Raw genomic sequence first — 13,227 nt, forward strand, 5'->3', positions numbered from 1 at the left:
ATTATGTAGTTTTTTCTTTATTTTCTGTGCTGGATCTTTTGATACATGTTGTGTTATGTTTTTTTCTATTAAATAATTTTGTTCATTTTACACTGGGGGGGGGGGGGGGTAGCAGATTTTGAAGTTTTTCTACAGTAAATGTATTCCCTACGGCCTACATGTCATTTTGCATCGGACTTTTCAACACGTTCTGAAACTACACTCTCTCCTCTTTCCAATGACACCCCACTTGTGAAATTCTATGGTTGAAAATGCCCTTTTTTGCCCCTCTGAAAATACAGTATATATTTTGTGAAATTGCAGAATTTCAACACTTGAACAGGGACAGATATCCCATGAAGGATTTTGCAAGGGATCTTTCACCACATTCTGAAACTACACTTCCTCCCCTTTCCAATGACACCCCACTTGTGAAATTCTATGGTTGAAAATTGCATATTTAGCCCCTCTGAAAATATAATATGTATTTGTGAAATTGCAGAATTTCAGCACTTGAACAGGGACAGATATCCCATGAAGGATTTTGCAAGGGATGTTTCACCACATTCTGAAACTACACCTCCTCCGCTTTCCAATGACACCCCACTTGTGAAATTCTATGATGGAAAATTGGATATTTAGCCCCTCTAAAAACAGTATATATTTTGTGAAATTGCAGAATTTCAACACTTGAACAGGGACAGATAGCCCATGAAGGATTTTGCAAGGGATATTTCACCACATTCTACATCTACACTTCCTCCCCTTTCCAATGACACCCCACTTGTGAAATTCTATGTTGGAAAATTTGATATTTAGCCCCTCTAAAAACAGTATATGTTTTGTGAAATTGCAGAATTTCAACACTAAAACAGCGACTGATGTCCCTTGAAGGATTTTGCAAGGGATCTGTCACCACATTCTGAAACTACACCTCCTCCCCTTTCCAATGACACCCCACTTGTGAAATTCTATGGTAGAAAATGCCCTTTTTTGCCCCTCTGAAAATACAGTATATATTTGTGAAATTGCAGAATTTCAACACTAGAACAGGGACAGATAGCCCATGAAGGATTTTGCAAGGGATGTTTCACCACATTCTGAAACTACACCTCCTCCCCTTTCCAATGACACCCCACTTGTGAAATTCTATGGTAGAAAATGCCCTTTTTTGCCCCTCTGAAAATACAGTATATATTTGTGAAATTGCAGAATTTCAACACTAGAACAGGGACAGATAGCCCATGAAGGATTTTGCAAGGGATGTTTCACCACATTCTGAAACTACACCTCCTCCGCTTTCCAATGACACCCCACTTGTGAAATTCTATGATGGAAAATTGGATATTTAGCCCCTCTAAAAACAGTATATATTTTGTGAAATTGCAGAATTTCAACACTTGAACAGGGACAGATAGCCCATGAAGGATTTTGCAAGGGATATTTCACCACATTCTACATCTACACTTCCTCCCCTTTCCAATGACACCCCACTTGTGAAATTCTATGGTGGAAAATTTGATATTTAGCCCCTCTAAAAACAGTATATATTTTGTGAAATTGCAGAATTTCAACACTAAAACAGCGACTGATGTCCCTTGAAGGATTTTGCAAGGGATCTGTCACCACATTCTGAAACTACACCTCCTCCCCTTTCCAATGACACCCCACTTGTGAAATTCTATGGTAGAAAATGCCCTTTTTTGCCCCTCTGAAAATACAGTATATATTTGTGAAATTGCAGAATTTCAACACTAGAACAGGGACAGATAGCCCATGAAGGATTTTGCAAGGGATGTTTCACCACATTCTGAAACTACACCTCCTCCCCTTTCCAATGACACCCCACTTGTGAAATTCTATGGTAGAAAATGCCCTTTTTTGCCCCTCTGAAAATACAGTATATATTTGTGAAATTGCAGAATTTCAACACTAGAACAGGGACAGATAGCCCATGAAGGATATTGCAAGGGATGTTTCACCACATTCTGAAACTACACCTCCTCCCCTTTCCAATGACACCCCACTTGTGAAATTCTATGGTAGAAAATGCCCTTTTTTGCCCCTCTGAAAATACAGTATATATTTGTGAAATTGCAGATTTTCAGCACTAGAACCGCGACAGATAGCCCATGAAGGATTTTGCAAGGGATATTTCACCACATTCTATATCTACACTTCCTCCCCTTTCCAATGACACCCCACTTGTGAAATTCTATGGTTGAAAATTAGATATTTAGCCCCTCTAAAAATACTGTATATATTTTGTGAAATTGCAGAATTTCAGCACTAGAACAGCGACTGATGTCCCATGAAGGATTTTGCAAGGGATCTTTCACCACATTCTGAAACTACACCTCCTCCTCTTTCCAATGACACCCCACTTGTGAAATTCTATGCTGGAAAATGCCCTTTTTTGCCCTTTGAATATATAGCATGTATTTGTGAAATTGATGAATTTCAGCACTTGAACAGCCATACTCATCTCAGGAAGGATTTTGCAAGGGATGTTTCTCCACATTCTGAAACTACACCCTCTCCTCTTTCCAATGACACCCCCTATATGAAATTCTATCGTTAAAAATGGCCTTTGAAAATAAAATGTATTTGAGAAATGTATTATTTTCAGCATTAGATTTGGTCTAGAAATTTATTTTGGCCTATTTTTCTGATTATACATTTTCAGCACTACATTTGGTCCCTATCACTTAAAAGTCATTTGCCACATTTCTTTCATTTTTGGGGCCATTAGTGTTTCTACCTTGTCTTATTGGGGGGCAAGCATTGAAGCTGCGTAGGGACCCTATAGGGCTAGTAGGATTTGTTATTATGCTTCTTTCTAGTGCCATGGGAGTCCATGGCAGCACATACAAATGTACATAGTAAAATGCTCAAACTTTGCACACTTATTCTACTCAGGCCACTTATTCACTTCAGGCCACTTTTCACACCTACAGCGGGGAAAATAAGTATTGGACACATCAAAATTTTTTTCAGTAAGTATACTTCCAATGAGGCTATTTGCATGACATTTTCACCAGACATTAGAATTAACTCAGATAATCCACTCATATAAAAAAATCCAAACATTAATGTCCATAGGTAGAGTTATGTGTAATAAAGTGGAATGACACAGGGAAAAAGTATTGAACACGCCTGCTGAAATTTCTTAAATACTTTGTGAAAAAGCCTTTATTCGTGATGACAGCTTCAAGGCATTTTCTGTATGACGAAACTAATCAGTCACAGTATTCTGGTGTGAGTTTGGCCCATTCTTTTAAACAGATAGTCCTTTAATATTGACTATTTCAGGGGTCCCTCTTGTGAATCCTGATCTTTAGTTAACTTCCAAAACTGTTCAATTGAATTGAAGTCAGGGCCTTGATTTCCTTTCTCTGAAACCAATTGAGAGCTTCCTTTGCTGAATGGTTTGGATCATTGTCCTGCTGGACGGTCTAGCCATGTCTCATCCTCATCATCCTGGTGGAAGTAAAGATTCTCCCAGAACAAAATGACTCCATTCATCATTCTTTCAACTGTATGAAGTCTGCTAGTGCCATGAGATGCAAAACAGCCCACACCATGATTCCACCACCTCCAAACCTCACTGTTGGTATGGTATTTTTAGGGTGATGCACAGTGCCATTTCTCCTCCAAATATGGTGTGTAGTATGACATCTGAAAAGTTAAATTTTGCTCTTGCCTGACCAGAATACATTCTCTCAGTATTTCATAGGATTGTTCAAATGTTGTGTAGCAAACTTTCAACAAACTTTGACATGTTTTTCTTCAGCAATAGAGTCATGGGGGATGAGCGTGCATAGAGGCCATGGTGGTGGAGTGCATTACCTATGATTTTCTCTGTAACAATTGTACCTGCTGCCTTCAAATCTTTCTGGAGCTTTCTCAGAGTGGTCCTTGGCTCTTCTGACTATCCTTCTGACTTCCTGGTCAGAAATCTTGCAAGGAGATCCTGTGCATGGCCAGTTGATGATGCAGTGATGTTTCTTCCACTTGCAGATAATGGCTCCATATTGCTTGCTGGATGATTCTGAAGTTTTGAAGTGCATCTGTAACCAGTTCCATTGATATGTTTTGCAACAATAAGGTTGCAAAGGTCTTGGGAGAGCTCTTTGCATTTACCCATCATGAAATGTTTCTTGTGTGACACCTTGGTAATAAAAAACCTTTTTATAGCCCACCAGTATGTACTAACCCATCTTATATCAATTAGCACAGACAGGAGGGATAATTTCTCTAACTACTTATAGATTCCAGTTTGTTCCTTGTCATTCCTCGCCTTTGTGTACGGCTTTTTCTTAGCGTGTTCAATACTTTTTCCCTGTGCCATTCCACTTTTTTACTCATAACACTACTTTTAGACATTAATGTTTGGATTTTTATATATGTGTGGATTACCTAAGTTAATACTAATGTCCGGTGAAAATTTCATGCGAATAGCCTTACTGGAAGTATACTTACTGAAAAAAATGTTGACGTGTTCAATACTTATTTTCCCCGCTGTATATGTATCTCCACAATTGGAGATACATATAGGAAGAAACCTTGAGTGGATACAAGACTCAAGGGCCTGACCCATCTGCCTAGGGTCAGTTACAGGGCAGTAAGGTCTGTACTGTATACATAATAAATGAATAGGTTAGTTAGGTGTACAGAATAGAACACAACAACCTGAGGTATGTTACAAAGAGTTAAAATGGTTACATAACCAGTATGATGTATGCATGAATCCTATTTAGTGTCAGGAAATTCAAATAGTCCAATGTAGGGCATGTATTGTCCATAGGGATTAGGAATTGTCATATGTCAAGTACTGGGTAGCTAGGCTGCACGGGCCAGGAATCCAGACAAGGGGACTGCAATAGGCAATGGTAAGTGTTACGGCCAGCTCGTTCCCAGACCGAAACATAAAGAGGGACACGGACAACAAGGTTCAAACCAAATATATTAATTTATTAAAGTAAAGCACAAGGTTACCAATAGCAAAATGTCTAGGGGGAAATGAATGGGAGTGGTGGTGTGCGTGTATGAGTGTATTGATGTATGGATGCAAAGAAGCTAGTGAAGTAGGCCTAAAGACAAAGAAAGAGAAAGAGATGTAGAGTTAAAAATGAGGGGAGAGAGCAAAGTGTGAGAGAATCAAAGTGAGTGCCTGCAAGAAGTAAGAAAAATGCCTAATCAGAAAGATAGGGAACCCCTAATATAGCCCCACCCTAACCATAGGTGTAATCAATGAGGGTATTAGCCCAACCAGGCCCAGCCCTGCCCGTGCACTGACAGGAGAAGGCCTGAAGGGGCACAGGGTCATCACATAGGGCAGTCATCATAGGGATGGGACTTCAGGTGCGATGAGGGCCAAACACAAGGATGGCTGATGACTGGTAATAGTTTATCTCACAAGTGAGGTAAGAGGGAAGAAAGAGAGATAAATAGTAGGTATTACTATAAGTCATGATGGTTAGTATTAATAAGTATATCAATGGTATTATATAGTGTTATATTATAGAGACAAAAGGCAAGAGAGGGAGAGAAGAGGGAGTTGAACTTGCCTAGGAGAGAAGAGGGAGTTGAATGGCAAGACAAAGACAAGAGGTAAGAGGGGGAGTTGAGAGAGAGAAAGAAGCAGAGTTGTACGGCGTGACACATGAAAAGTCCATGACAGCGCTATGCTACAGCAGCATACCTAAGGCATGGTGAAGGGTAGTCAGTTGCCACCATGACACGCATAGGGCGCCAGTCACATGAGGACACAGCAGAGGTGGTCCATTCCAATAAAAACCCGGAAGTTCCACACTACACCATACCTAACTATGGGAGGCACTAAAGATGTATGTTTTAAATCTAGACTTGGAAATAGGGAGGGTGTCTGCTAATAAAATTGATGGAGAGAGTTATTTCCAGAGGAGGGGTGCGCTGTAGCAGAAAGCTCTGCCTCTACTGTTGGGATTACAAGAAGTCTAGTATTCTGTGATCGTAGCAGTCTAGGTGGGTAATATGGTACTAAAAGATCTTTAATATAGGTGCCCAGCCATTTATGGCTTTGTATGTTAGAAGTAATATTTTTAAGTCAATGAGACTTTTAACAGGTAGCCAGTGTAAAGATGCTAGGATGGGGGAATTGTGTTCATATTTTTGGTGAGTGCTTCAGTGTTGACTGACCAGTCCAGTGTATTGTACAGATGTATCCCCAGATACTTGTAAGTGCTTACCACCTCCACATTGACCCCCTCAATGGTAACTGGGAGCAGAGCGGGCTTAGACCTCCGGACATTGCACAAAGTCCTTCACCAGGCTCCTATATTCCTCCTCCTGCCCATCCCTGAAACACCCCACAATTGCAGTATCGTCTGAACATTTCTGCATGTGGCATGACTCTGTGTTGTAGCAGAAGTCAGACATGTACAGGTTGAAAAGGACTGAAGAGAGCACTGCTCCCTGTGGAGCTCCAGTGCTGTTGATCACGGTGTCGGAGAGGCAGTTCTTCAGTCTGACGAATTGTGGCCGCTCTATCAGGTAGTCTGCAATCCAGGATACCAGATGAGCATCCACAATCATCTGCAGGAGTTTTTCACCCAGTCTGAGGGGTTGGATGGTGTTAAAAGCACTGGAGAAGTCAAGGGACATGATACTCACAGCACTCTTCCCCTTGTCCAGAGGAGGGGGGATGAGGGGTATTTGGTGGCTGTAGACTGGTGGCTTGTGAACAGCGTTAGTGTAGTCGCATTGTTCATGATCACGTTGTGGGGGAGGGGTGCATCAGCCTTTGATGGTGGAGGTGCATGTTGCACTGAGAGTGAGGGGTGAAGTGTGAACCGGCAGGCAAGCAAGCAAGAGCAGTGTCTGAATTTAGTTGACTTTGTACTCTGCACAATGACAATAAAGTTGAGTCCAATCTAATCTAATCTATCCCTAGTGACCAAACATCACCAACATTATTGTGTGGCGAATCCATGACCCAAGTCTGGTTTTGGTACGAGAAAGCATTGCCAAGATATGAGCTCATTTCCTGTAACTTTAGTACCTCCTAGTGGTCCAAGGTCACCAAATATATTGTGTGTCCTCGGGATGGGGTCCTAAGTCCATATACCAAGTTTTGTTTCGGTACGCGAAAGCATTGCTGATATATTAGCCTACATCCTGTGATTATAGCGCCCCCACAGTGGTAAAAAGAGTCCACATTTATTGTGTGTTCTTAGGATGGGAAAACATATAAACACAGTGGGTGCCTTGCAGCTTCGATGCTTGGCCCCCAATAATAGGAAAATGTACAAACACAATGGGTGCCTACACTGCTTGGTCCCGAATAATAGGAAAGCGTAAATATACAATTGGGCTTTGCTACTGGCCCCCAATAAGAAAAGGTAGAAACAGTAATGATGCTTCGCAGCTTCACTGCTTGGCCCCCAAAATGACGGAAATGTGCCAAATGACTTGAGTGATAGGGAGAAAATGTAGTGTTGAAAGCCACAATCAGAATAATAGCTTGAGGATTTTGAAATTAAAAAAGCCTATTTTCTTGGATGGAATTGCTCATGAAGGAAGTCATTGGAAGAGGACACACTCAACTATTCATATACGGTGGAATTGTTTGCAACAAATCAGTCTTGACCAATAGGGACAAATTTTAGTGTATAAAAACTGCAATGAGAGAAATAGGCCATAGGAGTTCTAATCGAAAACAAAGCCATTTTATGCGATGGGGGTTTCACATGGGGGGTTGTCATTGGAAAGAAGAGCGAGTGTAGTTTCGGAATGTGTTGAAACAGCCGATGCAAAGGGCATTATGGGATGTGTGTAGCTGTTCAAGTGCTGAAATTCTGCAATTTCACAAATACATATTATATGTTCTAAGGGGTGGAAAGGTCACATTTTCACCATAGAATTTCACAAGTGAGGTGTCATTGGAAAGAGGAGAGAGTGTAGTTTCAGAATGTGGTGAAATATCCCTTGCAAAATCCTTCATGGGATATCTGTCCCTGTTCAAGTGTTGAAATGCGGCAATTTCACAAATACATATTATATTTTCAGAGGGGCAAAAAAGGGCATTTTCCACCATAGAATTTCACAAGTGGGGTGTCATTGGAAAGGGGAGGAGATGTAGTTTCAGAATGTGGTGAAACATCCCTTGCAAAATCCTTCATGGGATATCTGTCCCTGTTCAAGTGTTGAAATGCGGCAATTTCACAAATACATATTATATTTTCAGAGGGGCAAAAAAGGGCATTTTCCACCATAGAATTTCACAAGTGGGGTGTCATTGGAAAGGGGAGGAGGTGTAGTTTCAGAATGTGGTGAAATATCCCTTGCAAAATCCTTCATGGGCTATCTGTCCCTGTTCAAGTGCTGAAATTCTGCAATTTCACAAAATATATACTGTTTTTAGAGGGGCTAAATATCCAATTTTCCACCATAGAATTTCACAAGTGGGGTGTCATTGAAAGGGGAGGAGGTGTAGTTTCAGAATGTGGTGAAACATCCCTTGCAAAATCCTTCATGGGCTATCTGTCCCTGTTCAAGTGCTGAAATTCTGCAATTTCACAAAATATATACTGTATTTTCAGAGGGGCTAAATATGCAATTTTTCACCATAGAATTTCACAAGTGGGGTGTCATTGGAAAGGGGAGGAGGTGTAGTTTCAGAATGTGGTGAAACATCCCTTGCAAAATCCTTCATGGGCTATCTGTCCCTGTTCAAGTGCTGAAATTCTGCAATTTCACAAAATATATACTGTTTTTAGAGGGGCTAAATATCCCATTTTTCACCATAGAATTTCACAAGTGGGGTGTCATTGGAAAGGTGGAGGAAGTGTAGATATAGAATGTGGTGAAATATCCCTTGCAAAATCCTTCATGGGACATCAGTCGCTGTTCTAGTGCTGAAATTCTGCAATTTCCACACATATATACTGTATTTTCAGAGGGGCAAAAAAGGGCATTTTCCACCATAGAATTTCACAAGTGGGGTGTCATTGGAAAGGGGAGGAGGTGTAGTTTCAGAATGTGGTGAAATATCCCTTGCAAAATCCTTCATGGGCTATCTGTCCCTGTTCAAGTGCTGAAATTCTGCAATTTCACAAAATATATACTGTTTTTAGAGGGGCTAAATATCCAATTTTCCACCATAGAATTTCACAAGTGGGGTGTCATTGAAAGGGGAGGAGGTGTAGTTTCAGAATGTGGTGAAACATCCCTTGCAAAATCCTTCATGGGCTATCTGTCCCTGTTCAAGTGCTGAAATTCTGCAATTTCAAAAAATATATACTGTATTTTCAGAGGGGCTAAATATGCAATTTTTCACCATAGAATTTCACAAGTGGGGTGTCATTGGAAAGGGGAGGAGGTGTAGTTTCAGAATGTGGTGAAACATCCCTTGCAAAATCCTTCATGGGCTATCTGTCCCTGTTCAAGTGCTGAAATTCTGCAATTTCACAAAATATATACTGTTTTTAGAGGGGCTAAATATCCCATTTTTCACCATAGAATTTCACAAGTGGGGTGTCATTGGAAAGGTGGAGGAAGTGTAGATATAGAATGTGGTGAAATATCCCTTGCAAAATCCTTCATGGGACATCAGTCGCTGTTCTAGTGCTGAAATTCTGCAATTTCCACACATATATACTGTATTTTCAGAGGGGCAAAAAAGGGCATTTTCAACCATAGAATTTCACAAGTGGGGTGTCATTGGAAAGGGGAGGGCGTGTAGTTACAGAATGTGGTGAAATATCCCTTGCAAAATCCTTCATGGGATACCTGTCCATGTTCAAGTGTTGAAAATCTGCAATTTCACCAATATATACTGTATTTTCAGAGGGGCAAAACAGGGCATTTTTTTTACCATAGAATTTCACAAGTGGGGTGTCATTGGAAAGGGGAGGAGGTGTAGTTTCAGAATGTGGTGAAACATCCCTTGCAAAATCCTTCATGGGACATCAGTCGCTGTTCTAGTGTTGACATTCTGCAATTTCACAAAATATATACTGTTTTTAGAGGGGCTAAATATCCAATTTTCCACCATAGAATTTCACAAGTGGGGTGTCATTGGAAAGGGGAGGAGGTGTAGTTTCAGAACGTGGTGAAATATCCCTTGCAAAATCCTTCATGGGCTATCTGTCCCTGTTCAAGTGCTGAAATTCTGCAATTTCACAAATACATATTATATTTTCAGAGGGGCTAAATATCCAATTTTCCACCATAGAATTTCACAAGTGGGGTGTCATTGGAAAGGGGAGGAGGTGTAGTTTCAGAATGTGGTGAAACATCCCTTGCAAAATCCTTCATGGGCTATCTGTCCCTGTTCAAGTGCTGAAATTCTGCAATTTCACAAAATATATACTGTTTTTAGAGGGGCTAAATATCCCATTTTTCACCATAGAATTTCACAAGTGGGGTGTCATTGGAAAGGTGGAGGAAGTGTAGATATAGAATGTGGTGAAATATCCCTTGCAAAATCCTTCATGGGACATCAGTCGCTGTTCTAGTGCTGAAATTCTGCAATTTCCACACATATATACTGTATATTCAGAGGGGCAAAAAAGGGCATTTTCAACCATGGAATTTCACAAGTGGGGTGTCATTGGAAAGGGGAGGGCGTGTAGTTACAGAATGTGGTGAAATATCCCTTGCAAAATCCTTCATGGGATACCTGTCCATGTTCAAGTGTTGAAAATCTGCAATTTCACCAATATATACTGTATTTTCAGAGGGGCAAAACAGGGCATTTTTTTACCATAGAATTTCACAAGTGGGGTGTCATTGGAAAGGGGAGGAGGTGTAGTTTCAGAATGTGGTGAAACATCCCTTGCAAAATCCTTCATGGGACATCAGTCGCTGTTCTAGTGTTGACATTCTGCAATTTCACAAAATATATACTGTTTTTAGAGGGGCTAAATATCCAATTTTCCACCATAGAATTTCACAAGTGGGGTGTCATTGGAAAGGGGAGGAGGTGTAGTTTCAGAATGTGGTGAAATATCCCTTGCAAAATCCTTCATGGGCTATCTGTCCCTGTTCAAGTGCTGAAATTCTGCAATTTCACAAATACATATTATATTTTCAGAGGGGCTAAATATCCAATTTTCCACCATAGAATTTCACAAGTGGGGTGTCATTGGAAAGGGGAGGAAGTGTAGATATAGAATGTGGTGAAATATCCCTTGCAAAATCCTTCATGGGCTATGTGTCCCTGTTCAAGTGTTGAAATTCTGCAATTTCACAAAATATATACTGTTTTTAGAGGGGCTAAATATCCCATTTTCTACCATAGAATTTCACAAGTGGGGTGTCATTGGAAAGGGGAGGAAGTGTAGATATAGAATGTGGTGAAATATCCCTTGCAAAATCCTTCATGGGCTATCTGTCCCTGTTCAAGTGCTGAAATTCTGCAATTTCACAAAATATATACTGTTTTTAGAGGGGCTAAATATCCCATTTTCTACCATAGAATTTCACAAGTGGGGTGTCATTGGAAAGGGGAGGAGGTGTAGTTTCAGAATGTGGTGAAACATCCCTTGCAAAATCCTTCATGGGCTATCTGTCCCTGTTCTAGTGTTGAGATTCTGCAATTTCACAAATACATATTATATTTTCAGAGGGGCAAAAAAGGGCATTTTCAACCATAGAATTTCACAAGTGGGGTGTCATTGGAAAGAGGAGAGAGTGTAGTTTCAGAATGTGTTGAAAAGTCCGATGCAAAATGACATGTAGGCCGTAGGGAATACATTTACTGTAGAAAAACCTGCTACCAACTACATACCACCACCACCCCCCCACCCCCCCCCCAGTGTAAAATGAACAAAATTGTTTAATAGAAAAAAACATAACACAACATGTATCAAAAGATCCAGCACAGAAAATAAAGAAAAAACTACATAATCTGCCACCCTCTACATAACCCCCCCCCCCCCCTCTAAATTACCAAATTATTTAATAGAACACAAAAGGCAACATTTCTCAAAACATTCGGCAGTGGAGTCAACAGAAAAAAGATATACAGGCTTTTGAACGTCTGTGAACAATGCCTGTTCATCTGCAACAGGCACATGCCTGTGTTATCGCGGATTTGCGGTCAACACTGGCCCCTTGTGGACGAGGTAGAAAATTGCATTATTTAAGGTGGAACGGAAACTTAACTCCCCCGCGATCTGAAAGTGGTCTTCCCCCGCGGAAATGAAAGTGGTGCTAACTTCAGCCTCGTCTATTTCTGCTAGGTGCTGCTTCACTCTGCTACTGGTGGTGGATCAGGCTGACTGCAACCGTTGGTCTAACGTTAGGATGCAGCACACGAGAATTTCTAAACAAAAAAATGAATAAATGTACTTGCTTTTCAAACTGATAACAAGTTGTCAATGGTTATTTATGCAAGTTTGTGTAGCCTAAACCATACCTAGGCCTAGCCAAATTTATCCTGGCTGTAGATAAAGCAGGATATGAATTTCCCAAAATTACTGTATATAATATTACAGCACTGGTATTACTACTGTACTTAGTTACAGAATGATCCATAAGTACTGTGATTAAAAATACGGTAGACAATTCAATGCTGTATACATTACAGCACTGGTAGTACTACTGTAGTTTGCATTTACAGTATCAGGCATAGGTACTGTGATTTCATATACAGTAGGTGTACTGTAGAGTGAAATACAGCAACTTGCTGGTTATTTGCTGCCAGCAAGTTGCTGTAAATTTTACGTTAAACTTTTTACAGTGTAGGCTAATTAAGAAAATACTTTCTGGATATGTTTTCATACAAATAATAAAATGTGCACGCATTTTGAACATAATTAAAAGCTTTATTCTCTTATTTCTTGCACCATCTTCTACAATGTTTAATGTGGAGAGTTACCTTTGTGTTTAATGTTAACCAATGGCACAAAATACTGAATTAAATGTGGCTGCTGGTCAATCAGCTGTGATTAAAAAAACAATTCAATACTATTATTCAAATAAGTTCATGATATGGAGTGATGAAGGATGGCGTAACGTGTAAAGGTGTTAGGGGGTTATAGCTGGTCATACCGACAGATTGCGGATCGCTTCCCCCTACAGACCTTGTGAAGACTTAAGGGTTGATTAAGGGCAGATCATTTAAAGGAACCGTATGTAAGAAATGTAATTCAATTAATCATAAAATGGCCCTGATTTGTCACTAGACATTAGGAAATCATGCTAATTTCAAATACTTATATCACTGACAACAGTAGTCCGGCCAGGATATCGTCATTAAAA

The sequence above is a fragment of the Alosa pseudoharengus genome, unplaced genomic scaffold, assembly GCF_046254945.1.
Source record: "Alosa pseudoharengus isolate Yale_2024_CS ecotype anadromous, Long Island Sound unplaced genomic scaffold, YU_APseudo_1.1 YU_APseudo_1.1_scf_11, whole genome shotgun sequence".
In the NCBI taxonomy this organism is placed as follows: Eukaryota; Metazoa; Chordata; class Actinopteri; order Clupeiformes; family Clupeidae; genus Alosa; species Alosa pseudoharengus.